Genomic DNA, 13,395 nt, shown 5'->3' with positions numbered 1-13,395 from the left:
GAGTTCATGGGTCTCTGTGTGAGTCTGTGGGTCTCTGTGTGAGTCTATGGGCCTCTGTGTGAGTCTGTGGGTCTCTGTGTGAGTCTACGGGTCTCTGTGTGAGTCTATGGGTCTCTGTGTTACTGTGTGAGTCTATGGGTCTCTGTGGGTCTCTATGGGTCTCTATGTCTCTGTGTGAGTCTATGGGTCTCTATGTCTCTGTGTGAGTCTATGGGTCTCTGTGTGAGTCTGTGTGTCTCTATGTCTCTGTGTGATTCTATGGGTCTCTGTGTGAGTCTATGCGTCTCTATGGGTCTCTGTGTGAGTCTATGGGTCTCTCTATTACTGTGTGAGTCTATGGGTCTCTGTGTGAGTCTATGGGTCTCTCTATTACTGTGTGAGTCTATGGGTCTCTGTGTGAGTCTATGGGTCTCTGTGTGAGTCTATGGGTCTCTGTGTGAGTCTGTGGGTCTCTGTGAGTTCATGGGTCTCTGTGATGAGTCTGTGGATCTCTGTGTGAGTCTGTGGCTCTCTGTGTGAGTCTGTGGGTCTCTGTGTGAGTCTGTGGGCCTCTGTGTGAGTCTGTGGGTCTCTGTGTGAGTCTACGGGTCTCTGTGTGAGTCTACGGGTCTCTGTGTGAGTCTACGGGTCTCTGTGTGAGTCTACGGGTCTCTGTGTGAGTCTGTGGGTCTCTATGGGTCTCTATGGGTCTCTGTGCGAGTCTCTGGGTTTCTGTGTGAGTCTATGGGTCTCTGTGGGTCTCTATGGGTCTCTATGTCTCTGTGTGAATCTATGGGTCTCTATGTGAGTCTATGGGTCTCTGTGTGAGTCTGTGTGTCTCTATGTCTCTGTGTGAGTCTATGGGTCTCTGTGTGAGTCTATGGGTCTCTCTGTGAGTCTATGGGTCTGTGTGAGTCTGTGGGTCTCTGTGTGAGTCTGTGTGTCTCTATGTCTCTGTGTGAGTCTATGGGTCTCTGTGTGAGTGTGTGGGTCTCTGTGTGAGTCTATGGGTCTCTGTGTGAATGTGTGGGTCTCTGTGTGAGTCTATGGGTCTCTATGTGAGTCTGTGGGTCTCTGTGTGAATGTGTGGGTCTCTGTGTGAGTCTATGGGTCTCTGTGTGAGTCTATGGGTCTCTGTGTGTGTCTGTGGGGCTCTGTGTGAGTCTATGGGTCTCTGTGTGAGTCTATGGGTCTCTGTGTGAATGTGTGGGTCTCTGTGTGAGTGTATGGGTCTCTGTGTGTGTCTGTGGGGCTCTGTGTGAGTCTATGGGTCTCTGTGTGTGAGTTTATGGGTCTTTATTACTGGGTGAGTCTATGGGTCTCTGTGTGAGTCTATGGGTCTCTGTTTGTGAGTTTATGGGTCTCTATTACTGGGTGAGTTTATGGGTCTCTGTGTGAGTCTGTGGGTCTCTGTGTGAGTCTGTGGGTCTCTGTGTGAGTCTATGGGTCTCTGTGTGAGTCTATGGGTCTCTATGTGAGTCTATGGGTCTCTGTGTGAGTCTATGGGTCTCTATGTGAGTCTATGGGTCTCTGTGTGAGTCTATGGGTCTCTGTGTGAGTCTGTGGGTCTCTGTGTTAGTATGTGGGTGTCTGTTTGAGTCTGTGGGTCTCTGTGTGAGTCTATGGGTCTCTCTATTACTGTGTGAGTCTATGGGTCTCTGTGTGAGTCTATGGGTCTCTCTGTGAGTGTATGGGTCTCTGTGCGAGTCTATGGGTCTATATGTGAGTCTGTGGGTCTCTGTGTGAGTGTGTGGGTCTCTGTGTGAGTCTATGGGTTTGTGTGAGTTTGTGGGTCTCTGTGTGAGTCTATGGGTCTCTGTGTGAGTCTATGGGTCTCTGTGTGAGTCCATGGGTCTCTGTGTGAGTCCATGGGTCTCTGTGTGAATCTATGGGTCTCTCTGTTACTGTGTGAGTCTATGGGTCTCTGTGTGAGTCTATGGGTCTCTGTGTGAGTCTATGGGTCTCTGTGTGAGTCCATGGGTCTCTGTTTGAATCTATGGGTCTCTCTGTTACTGTGTGAGTTTGTGGGTCTCTGTGTGAGTCTGTGGGTGTCTGTGTGAGTCTGTGGGTCTCTGTGTGAGTCTGTGGGTTTCTGTGTGAGTCTATAGGTCTCTGTGTGAGTCTGTGGGTGTCTGTGTGAGTCTGTGGGTCTCTGTGTGAGTCTGTGGGTTTCTGTGTGAGTCTATAGGTCTCTGTGTGAGTCTATGGGTCTCTGTGTTACTGTGTGAGTCTATGGGTCTCTGTGTGAGTCTATGGGTCTCTGTGTGAGTCTATGGGTCTCTGTGTGAGTCTATGGGTCTCTGTGTGAGTCTGTGGGTCTCTTGTGAGTGTGTGGGTCTCTGTGTGAGTCTGTGGGTCTCTGTGTGAGTCTGTGGGTCTCTGTGTGAGTGTGTGGGTCTCTCTGTGAGTCTATGGGTCTATGTGTGAGTCTATGGGTCTCTGTGTGTGTCTGTGGGGCTCTGTGTGAGTCTACGGGTCTCTGTGTGGGTCTCTATGGGTTTCTATGTCTCTGTGTGAGTCTATGGGTCTCTGTGTGAGTCTATGGGTCTCTGTGTGAGTATATGGGTCTCTGTGTGAGTGTATGGGTATCTGTGCGAGTCTATGGGTCTCTATGTGAGTCTGTGGGTCTCTGTGTGAGTGTGTGGGTCTCTGTGTGAGTCTATGGGTCTCTGTGTGAATGTGTGGGTCTCTGTGTGAGTCTATGGGTCTCTATGTGAGTCTGTGGGTCTCTGTGTGAATGTGTGGGTCTCTGTGTGAGTCTATGGGTCTCTGTGTGAGTCTATGGGTCTCTGTGTGTGTCTGTGGGGCTCTGTGTGAGTCTATGGGTCTCTGTGTGAGTCTATGGGTCTCTGTGTGAATGTGTGGGTCTCTGTGTGAGTGTATGGGTCTCTGTGTGTGTCTGTGGGGCTCTGTGTGAGTCTATGGGTCTCTGTGTGTGAGTTTATGGGTCTTTATTACTGGGTGAGTCTATGGGTCTCTGTGTGAGTCTATGGGTCTCTGTTTGTGAGTTTATGGGTCTCTATTACTGGGTGAGTTTATGGGTCTCTGTGTGAGTCTGTGGGTCTCTGTGTGAGTCTGTGGGTCTCTGTGTGAGTCTATGGGTCTCTGTGTGAGTCTATGGGTCTCTATGTGAGTCTATGGGTCTCTGTGTGAGTCTATGGGTCTCTATGTGAGTCTATGGGTCTCTGTGTGAGTCTATGGGTCTCTGTGTGAGTGTATGAGTCTCTGTGTGACTCTATGGGTCTCTGTGTGAGTCTGTGGGTCTCTGTGTGAGTATGTGGGTGTCTGTTTGAGTCTGTGGGTCTCTGTGTGAGTCTATGGGTCTCTGTGTGAGTCTGTGGGTCTCTGTGTGAGTCTACGGGTCTCTGTGTGAGTCTGTGGGGTTCTGTGTGAGTCTATGGGTCTCTGTGTGAGTCTATGGGTCTCTGTGTGAGTCTATGGGTCTCTGTGTGAGTCTATGGGTCTCTGTGTGAGTCTATGGTTCTCTGTGTGAGTCTATGGGTCTCTGTGTGAGTCTATGGGTCTCTGTTAGTCTGTGGGTCTCTGTGTGAGTCTATGGGTGTCTGTGCGATTCTCTGGGTATCTGTGTGAGTCTATTGGTCTCTATGTGTGTCTATGGGTCTCTGTGTGAGTCTATGGGTCTCTGTGTGAGTCTATGGGTCTCTGTGTGAGTCTATTGGTCTCTATGTGTGTCTATGGGTCTCTGTGTGAGTCTATTGGTCTCTGTGTGTGTCTATGGGTCTCTGTGTGAGTCTATTGGTCTCTATGTGTGTCTATGGGTCTCTGTGTGTGTCTATGGGTCTCTGTGTGAGTCTATGGGTCTCTGTGGGAGTCTATGGGTCTCTGTGTGAGTCTATGGGTCTCTGTGTGAGTCTATGGGTCTCTGTGTGAGTCTATGGGTCTCTGTGTGAGTCTACGGGTCTCTGTGTGAGTCTATGGGTCCCTGTGTGAGTCTATGGGTCTCTGTGTGAGTCTATGGGTCTCTGTGTGAGTCTATGGGTCTCTGTGTGAGTCTGTGGGTCTCTGTGTGAGTCTGTGGGTCTCTGTGTGAGTCTGTGGGTCTCTGTGTGAGTCTATGGGTCTCTGTGTGAGTCTATGGGTCTCTGTGTGAGTCTGTTGGTCTCTGTGTGAGTCTGTGGGTCTCTGTGTGAGTCTGTTGGTCTCTGTGTGAGTCTATGGGTCTCTGTGAGTTCATGGGTCTCTGTGTGAGTTTGTGGGTCTCTGTGTGAGTCTATCGGTCTCTGTGTGAGTCTATGGGTCTCTGTGTGAGTCTATCGGTTTCTGTGTGAGTCTATGGGTCTCTGTGTGAGTCTATGGGTCTCTGTGTGAGTCTATGGGTCTCTGTGTGAGTCTATGGGTCTCTGTGTGAGTCTGTGGGTCTCCGTGTGAGTCTATGGGTCTCTGTGTGAGTCTACGGGTCTCTGTGTGAATCTATGGTTCTCTGTGTGAGTCTATGGGTCTCTGTGTGAGTCTATGGGTCTCTGTTAGTCTGTGGGTCTCTGTGTGAGTCTATGGGTGTCTGTGCGATTCTCTGGGTATCTGTGTGAGTCTATTGGTCTCTATGTGTGTCTATGGGTCTCTGTGTGAGTCTATGGGTCTCTGTGTGAGTCTATGGGTCTCTGTGTGAGTCTATTGGTCTCTATGTGTGTCTATGGGTCTCTGTGTGAGTCTATTGGTCTCTGTGTGTGTCTATGGGTCTCTGTGTGAGTCTATTGGTCTCTATGTGTGTCTATGGGTCTCTGTGTGTGTCTATGGGTCTCTGTGTGAGTCTATGGGTCTCTGTGGGAGTCTATGGGTCTCTGTGTGAGTCTATGGGTCTCTGTGTGAGTCTATGGGTCTCTGTGTGAGTCTATGGGTCTCTGTGTGAGTCTACGGGTCTCTGTGTGAGTCTATGGGTCCCTGTGTGAGTCTATGGGTCTCTGTGTGAGTCTATGGGTCTCTGTGTGAGTCTATGGGTCTCTGTGTGAGTCTGTGGGTCTCTGTGTGAGTCTGTGGGTCTCTGTGTGAGTCTGTGGGTCTCTGTGTGAGTCTATGGGTCTCTGTGTGAGTCTATGGGTCTCTGTGTGAGTCTGTTGGTCTCTGTGTGAGTCTGTGGGTCTCTGTGTGAGTCTGTTGGTCTCTGTGTGAGTCTATGGGTCTCTGTGAGTTCATGGGTCTCTGTGTGAGTTTGTGGGTCTCTGTGTGAGTCTATCGGTCTCTGTGTGAGTCTATGGGTCTCTGTGTGAGTCTATCGGTTTCTGTGTGAGTCTATGGGTCTCTGTGTGAGTCTATGGGTCTCTGTGTGAGTCTATGGGTCTCTGTGTGAGTCTATGGGTCTCTGTGTGAGTCTGTGGGTCTCCGTGTGAGTCTATGGGTCTCTGTGTGAGTCTACGGGTCTCTGTGTGAATCTATGGGTCTCTGTGTGAGTCTACGGGTCTCTGTGTGAATCTATGGGTCTCTGTGTGAGTCTGTGGGTCTCTGTGTGAGTCTATGGGTCTCTGTGTGAGTCTATGGGTTTCTATGTGAGTCTATGGGTCTCTGTGTGAGTCTATCGGTCTCTGTGTGAGTCTATGGGTCTCTATGTGAGTCTGTGGGTCTCTGTGTGTCTCTATGGGTCTTTGTGTGTCTCTATGGATCTCTGTGTGAGTCTATGGGTCTCTGTGTGAGTGTATGGGTATCTGTGCGAGTCTATTGGTCTCTATGTGAGTCTGTGGGTCTCTGTGTGAGTGTGTGGGTCTCTGTGTGAGTCTTTGGGTCTCTGTGTGAGTCTATGGGTCTCTATGTGAGTCTATGGGTCTCTATGTCTCTGTGTGAATCTATGGGTCTCTATGTGAGTCTATGGGTCTCTGTGTGAGTCTGTGTGTCTCTATGTCTCTGTGTGATTCTATGGGTCTCTGTGTGAGTCTATGGTTCTCTATGGGTCTCTGTGTGAGTCTATGGGTCTCTCTATTACTGTGTGAGTCTATGGGTCTCTGTGTGAGTCTATGGGTCTCTCTGTGAGTCTATGGGTCTCTGTGTGAGTTTGTGGGTCTCTGTGTGAGTCTATGGGTCTCTGTGTGAGTCTATGGGTCTCTGTGTGAGTCTATGGGTCTCTGTGTGAGTCTATGGGTCTCTGTGTGAGTCTACGGGTCTCTGTGTGAGTCTGTGGGTCTCTATGGGTCTCTATGGGTCTCTATGTTACTGTGTGAGTGTGTGGGTCTCTGTGTGAGTCTGTGGGTGTCTGTGTGAGTCTGTGGGTCTCTGTGTGAGTGTGTGGGTTTCTGTGTGAGTCTATGGGTCTCTATGTGAGTCTGTGGGTCTCCGTGTGAGTGTGTGGGTATCTGTGTGAGTCTATGGGTCTCTGTGTGAGTCTATGGGTCTCTGTGTGAATGTGTGGGTCTCTGTTTGAATCTATGGGTCTCTCTGTTACTGTGTGAGTGTGTGGGTCTCTGTGTGAGTCTGTGGGTGTCTGTGTGAGTCTGTGGGTCTCTGTGTGAGTCTGTGGGTTTCTGTGCGAGTCTATGGGTCTCTATGTGAGTCTGTGGGTCTCTGTGTGAGTGTGTGGGTATCTGTGTGAGTCTATGGGTCTCTGTGTGAGTCTATGGGTCTCTGTGTGAATGTGTGGGTTCCTGTTTGAATCTATGGGTCTCTCTGTTACTGTGTGAGTGTGTGGGTCTCTGTGTGAGTCTGTGGGTGTCTGTGTGAGTCTGTGGGTCTCTGTGTGAGTCTGTGGGTTTCTGTGTGAGTCTATGGGTCTCTGTGTGAGTGTATGGGTCTCTGTGCGAGTCTGTGGGTCTCTGTGTGAGTGTGTGGGTCTCTGTGTGAGTCTATGGGTCTCTGTGTGAGTCTATGGGTCTCTGTGTGAGTCTATGGGTCTCTGTGTGAGTCTATGGTTCTCTGTGTGAGTGTATGGGTCTCTGTGCGAGTCTATGGGTCTCTGTGTGAGTCTGTGGGTCTCTGTGTGAGTGTGTGGGTCTCTGTGTGAGTCTGTGGGTCTCTGTGTGAGTGTGTGGGTCTCTCTGTGAGTCTATGGGTCTCTGTGTGAGTCTATGGGTCTCTGTGTGTGTCTGTGGGGCTCTGTGTGAGTCTACGGGTCTCTGTGTGGGTCTCTATGGGTTTCTATGTCTCTGTGTGATTCTATGGGTCTCTGTGTGAGTCTATGGGTCTCTATGGGTCTCTGTGTGAGTCTATGGGTCTCTCTGTTACTGTGTGAGTCTATGGGTCTCTGTGTGAGTTTATGGGTCTCTGTGTGAGTCTATGGGTCTCTGTGTGAGTCTATGGGTCTCTCTGTTACTGTGTGAGTGTGTTGGTCGCTGTGTGAGTCTGTGGGTGTCTGTGTGAGTCTGTTGGTCTGTGTGAGTGTATGTCTCTGACTGTGTGAGTCTGTGGGTTTCTGTGTGAGTCTATGGGTCTCTGTGTGAGTCTATGGGTCTCTGTGTTACTGTTTGAGTCTATGGGTCTCTGTGTGAGTCTATGGGTCTCTGTGTGAGTGTATGGGTCTCTGTGCGAGTCTATGGGTCTCTATGTGAGTCTGTGGGTCTCTGTGTGAGTGTGTGGGTCTCTGTGTGAGTCTATGGGTCTCTGTGTGAGTCTATGGGTCTCTGTGTGAGTCTATGGGTCTCTGTGTGAGTCTATGGGTCTCTGTGTGAGTGTATGGGTATCTGTGCGAGTCTATCGGTCTCTATGTGAGTCTGTGGGTCTCTGTGTGAGTGTGTGGGTCTCTGTGTGAGTCTTTGGGTCTCTGTGTGAGTCTATGGGTCTCTGTGTGAGTCTATGGGTCTCTGTGGGAGTCTATGGGTCTCTGTGTGAGTCTATGGGTCTCTGTGTGAGTCTATGGGTCTCTGTGTGAGTCTATGGGTCTCTGTGTGAGTCTATGGGTCTCTGTGTGAGTCTATGGGTCTCTGTGTGAGTCTATGGGTCTCTGTGTGAGTCTATGGGTCTCTGTGTGAGTCTATGGGTCCCTGTGTGAGTCTATGGGTCTCTGTGTGAGTCTGTGGGTCTCTGTGTGAGTCTGTGGGTCTCTGTGTGAGTCTGTGGGTCTCTGTGTGAGTCTGTGGGTCTCTGTGTGAGTCTGTGGGTCTCTGTGTGAGTCTATGGGTCTCTGTGTGAGTCTGTGGGTCTCTGTGTGAGTCTATGGGTCTCTGTGTGAGTCTCTGGGTCTCTGTGAGTTCATGGGTCTCTGTGTGAGTTTGTGGGTCTCTGTGTGAGTCTATGGGTCTCTGTGTGAGTCTATCGGTTTCTGTGTGAGTCTATGGGTCTCTGTGTGAGTCTATGGGTCTCTGTGAGTTCATGGGTCTCTGTATGAGTCTATGGGTCTCTGTGTGAGTCTATGGGTCTCTGTGTGAGTCTATGGGTTTCAATGTGAGTCTATGGGTCTCTGTGTGAGTCTATGGGTCTCTGTGTGAGTCTGTGGGTCTCTGTGTGAGTCTATGGGTCTCTGTGTGAGTCTCTGGGTCTCTGTGAGTTCATGGGTCTCTGTGTGAGTTTGTGGGTCTCTGTGTGAGTCTATGGGTCTCTGTGTGAGTCTATCGGTTTCTGTGTGAGTCTATGGGTCTCTGTGTGAGTCTATGGGTCTCTGTGAGTTCATGGGTCTCTGTATGAGTCTATGGGTCTCTGTGTGAGTCTATGGGTCTCTGTGTGAGTCTATGGGTTTCAATGTGAGTCTATGGGTCTCTGTGTGAGTCTATCGGTCTCTGTGTGAGTCTATTGGTCTCTGTGTGAGTCTATGGGTCTCTGTGTGAGTCTTTGGGTCTCTGTGTGAGTCTATGGGTCTGTGTGTGAGTCTATGGGTCTTTGTGAGTTCATGGGTCTCTGTGTGAGTCTGTGGGTCTTTGTGTGAGTCTATGGGTCTCTGTGTGAGTCTATGGGTTTCTATGTGAGTCTATGGGTCTCTGTGTGAGTCTATCGGTCTCTGTGTGAGTCTATGGGTCTCTGTGTGAGTCTATGGGTCTCTGTGCGAGTCTATGGGTCTCTATGTGAGTCTGTGGGTCTCTGTGTGAGTGTGTGGGTCTCTGTGTGAGTCTATGGGTCTCTGTGTGAGTCTATGGGTCTCTGTGTGAGTCTATGGGTCTCTGTGTGAGTCTATGGGTCTCTGTGTGAGTGTATGGGTATCTGTGCGAGTCTATCGGTCTCTATGTGAGTCTGTGGGTCTCTGTGTGAGTGTGTGGGTCTCTGTGTGAGTCTTTGGGTCTCTGTGTGAGTCTATGGGTCTCTGTGTGAGTCTATGGGTCTCTGTGGGAGTCTATGGGTCTCTGTGTGAGTCTATGGGTCTCTGTGTGAGTCTATGGGTCTCTGTGTGAGTCTATGGGTCTCTGTGTGAGTCTATGGGTCTCTGTGTGAGTCTATGGGTCTCTGTGTGAGTCTATGGGTCTCTGTGTGAGTCTATGGGTCTCTGTGTGAGTCTATGGGTCCCTGTGTGAGTCTATGGGTCTCTGTGGGTCTCTGTGTGAGTCTGTGGGTCTCTGTGTGAGTCTGTGGGTCTCTGTGTGAGTCTGTGGGTCTCTGTGTGAGTCTGTGGGTCTCTGTGTGAGTCTATGGGTCTCTGTGTGAGTCTGTGGGTCTCTGTGTGAGTCTATGGGTCTCTGTGTGAGTCTCTGGGTCTCTGTGAGTTCATGGGTCTCTGTGTGAGTTTGTGGGTCTCTGTGTGAGTCTATGGGTCTCTGTGTGAGTCTATCGGTTTCTGTGTGAGTCTATGGGTCTCTGTGTGAGTCTATGGGTCTCTGTGAGTTCATGGGTCTCTGTATGAGTCTATGGGTCTCTGTGTGAGTCTATGGGTCTCTGTGTGAGTCTATGGGTTTCAATGTGAGTCTATGGGTCTCTGTGTGAGTCTATGGGTCTCTGTGTGAGTCTGTGGGTCTCTGTGTGAGTCTATGGGTCTCTGTGTGAGTCTCTGGGTCTCTGTGAGTTCATGGGTCTCTGTGTGAGTTTGTGGGTCTCTGTGTGAGTCTATGGGTCTCTGTGTGAGTCTATCGGTTTCTGTGTGAGTCTATGGGTCTCTGTGTGAGTCTATGGGTCTCTGTGAGTTCATGGGTCTCTGTATGAGTCTATGGGTCTCTGTGTGAGTCTATGGGTCTCTGTGTGAGTCTATGGGTTTCAATGTGAGTCTATGGGTCTCTGTGTGAGTCTATCGGTTTCTGTGTGAGTCTATTGGTCTCTGTGTGAGTCTATGGGTCTCTGTGTGAGTCTTTGGGTCTCTGTGTGAGTCTATGGGTCTGTGTGTGAGTCTATGGGTCTTTGTGAGTTCATGGGTCTCTGTGTGAGTCTGTGTGTCTTTGTGTGAGTCTATGGGTCTCTGTGTGAGTCTATGGGTTTCTATGTGAGTCTATGGGTCTCTGTGTGAGTCTATCGGTCTCTGTGTGAGTCTATGGGTCTCTGTGTGAGTCTATGGGTCTCTGTGTGAGTCTGTGGGTCTCTGTGTGAGTCTGTGGGTCTCCGTGTGAGTGTGTGGGTATCTGTGTGAGTCTATGCGTCTCTGTGTGAGTCTATGGGTCTCTGTGTGAATGTGTGGGTCTCTGTTTGAATCTATGGGTCTCTCTGTTACTGTGTGAGTGTGTGGGTCTCTGTGTGAGTCTGTGGGTGTCTGTGTGAGTCTGTGGGTCTCTGTGTGAGTCTGTGGGTTTCTGTGCGAGTCTATGGGTCTCTATGTGAGTCTGTGGGTCTCTGTGTGAGTGTGTGGGTATCTGTGTGAGTCTATGGGTCTCTGTGTGAGTCTATGGGTCTCTGTGTGAATGTGTGGGTTCCTGTTTGAATCTATGGGTCTCTCTGTTACTGTGTGAGTGTGTGGGTCTCTGTGTGAGTCTGTGGGTGTCTGTGTGAGTCTGTGGGTCTCTGTGTGAGTCTGTGGGTTTCTGTGTGAGTCTATGGGTCTCTGTGTGAGTGTATGGGTCTCTGTGCGAGTCTGTGGGTCTCTGTGTGAGTGTGTGGGTCTCTGTGTGAGTCTATGGGTCTCTGTGTGATTCTATGGGTCTCTGTGTGAGTCTATGGGTCTCTGTGTGAGTCTATGGTTCTCTGTGTGAGTGTATGGGTCTCTGTGCGAGTCTATGGGTCTCTGTGTGAGTCTGTGGGTCTCTGTGTGAGTGTGTGGGTCTCTGTGTGAGTCTGTGGGTCTCTGTGTGAGTGTGTGGGTCTCTCTGTGAGTCTATGGGTCTCTGTGTGAGTCTATGGGTCTCTGTGTGTGTCTGTGGGGCTCTGTGTGAGTCTACGGGTCTCTGTGTGGGTCTCTATGGGTTTCTATGTCTCTGTGTGATTCTATGGGTCTCTGTGTGAGTCTATGGGTCTCTATGGGTCTCTGTGTGAGTCTATGGGTCTCTCTGTTACTGTGTGAGTCTATGGGTCTCTGTGTGAGTTTATGGGTCTCTGTGTGAGTCTATGGGTCTCTGTGTGAGTCTATGGGTCTCTCTGTTACTGTGTGAGTGTGTTGGTCGCTGTGTGAGTCTGTGGGTGTCTGTGTGAGTCTGTTGGTCTGTGTGAGTGTATGTCTCTGACTGTGTGAGTCTGTGGGTTTCTGTGTGAGTCTATGGGTCTCTGTGTGAGTCTATGGGTCTCTGTGTTACTGTTTGAGTCTATGGGTCTCTGTGTGAGTCTATGGGTCTCTGTGTGAGTGTATGGGTCTCTGTGCGAGTCTATGGGTCTCTATGTGAGTCTGTGGGTCTCTGTGTGAGTGTGTGGGTCTCTGTGTGAGTCTATGGGTCTCTGTGTGAGTCTATGGGTCTCTGTGTGAGTCTATGGGTCTCTGTGTGAGTCTATGGGTCTCTGTGTGAGTGTATGGGTATCTGTGCGAGTCTATGGGTCTCTATGTGAGTCTGTGGGTCTCTGTGTGAGTGTGTGGGTCTCTGTGTGAGTCTTTTGGTCTCTGTGTGAGTCTATGGGTCTCTGTGTGAGTCTATGGGTCTCTGTGGGAGTCTATGGGTCTCTGTGTGAGTCTATGGGTCTCTGTGTGAGTCTATGGGTCTCTGTGTGAGTCTATGGGTCTCTGTGTGAGTCTATGGGTCTCTGTGTGAGTCTATGGGTCTCTGTGTGAGTCTATGGGTCTCTGTGTGAGTCTATGGGTCTCTGTGTGAGTCTATGGGTCCCTGTGTGAGTCTATGGGTCTCTGTGTGAGTCTGTGGGTCTCTGTGTGAGTCTGTGGGTCTCTGTGTGAGTCTGTGGGTCTCTGTGTGAGTCTGTGGGTCTCTGTGTGAGTCTATGGGTCTCTGTGTGAGTCTGTGGGTCTCTGTGTGAGTCTATGGGTCTCTGTGTGAGTTTGTGGGTCTCTGTGTGAGTCTATGGGTCTCTGTGTGAGTCTATCGGTTTCTGTGTGAGTCTATGGGTCTCTGTGTGAGTCTATGGGTCTCTGTGAGTTCATGGGTCTCTGTATGAGTCTATGGGTCTCTGTGTGAGTCTATGGGTCTCTGTGTGAGTCTATGGGTTTCAATGTGAGTCTATGGGTCTCTGTGTGAGTCTATCGGTCTCTGTGTGAGTCTATTGGTCTCTGTGTGAGTCTATGGGTCTCTGTGTGAGTCTTTGGGTCTCTGTGAGTCTATGGGTCTCTGTGTGAGTCTATGGGTCTTTGTGAGTTCATGGGTCTCTGTGTGAGTCTGTGGGTCTTTGTGTGAGTCTATGGGTCTCTGTGTGAGTCTATGGGTTTCTATGTGAGTCTATGGGTCTCTGTGTGAGTCTATCGGTCTCTGTGTGAGTCTATGGGTCTCTGTGTGAGTCTATGGGTCTCTGTGTGAGTCTGTGGGTCTCTGTGTGAGTCTGTGGGTCTCTGTGTGAGTCTATGGGTCTCTGTGTGAGTCTATGGGTTTCTATGTGAGTCTATGGGTCTCTGTGTGAGTCTATCGGTCTCTGTATGAGTCTATGGGTCTCTGTGTGAGTCTGTGGGTCTCTGTGTGAGTCTGTGGGTCTCTGTGTGAGTCTATGGGTCTCTGTGTGAGTCTATGGGTCTCTGTGTGAGTCTGTGGGTCTCTGTGTGAGTCGGTGGGTATCTGTGTGAGTCGGTGGGTCTCTGTGTGAGTCTGGGTGTCTGTGTGAGTCTATGGGTCTCTGTGTGAGTCGGTGGGTCTCTGTGTGAGTCTATGGGTCTCTGTGTGAGTCTATGGGTCTCTGTGTGAGTCGATGGGTCTCTGTGTGAGTCTATGGTTCTCTGTGTGAGTGTATGGGTCTCTGTGCGAGTCTATGGGTCTCTGTGTGAGTCTGTGGGTCTCTGTGTGAGTGTATGGGTCTCTGTGCGAGTCTGTGGGTCTCTGTGTGAGTGTGTGGGTCTTTGTGTGAGTCTATGGGTCTCTGTGTGAGTCTATGGGTCTCTGTGTGAGTCTATGGGTCTCTGTGTGAGTCTATGGTTCTCTGTGTGAGTGTATGGGTCTCTGTGCGAGTCTATGGGTCTCTGTGTGAGTCTGTGGGTCTCTGTGTGAGTGTGTGGGTCTCTGTGTGAGTCTGTGGGTCTCTGTGTGAGTGTGTGGGTCTCTCTGTGAGTCTATG

Source organism: Lampetra fluviatilis, chromosome 45 (genome assembly GCF_964198595.1).
Source record: "Lampetra fluviatilis chromosome 45, kcLamFluv1.1, whole genome shotgun sequence".
NCBI classification, from domain to species: Eukaryota; Metazoa; Chordata; class Hyperoartia; order Petromyzontiformes; family Petromyzontidae; genus Lampetra; species Lampetra fluviatilis.
The sequence above is the reverse complement of the archived record's forward strand: the minus strand, read 5'-3'. Positions refer to the sequence as shown.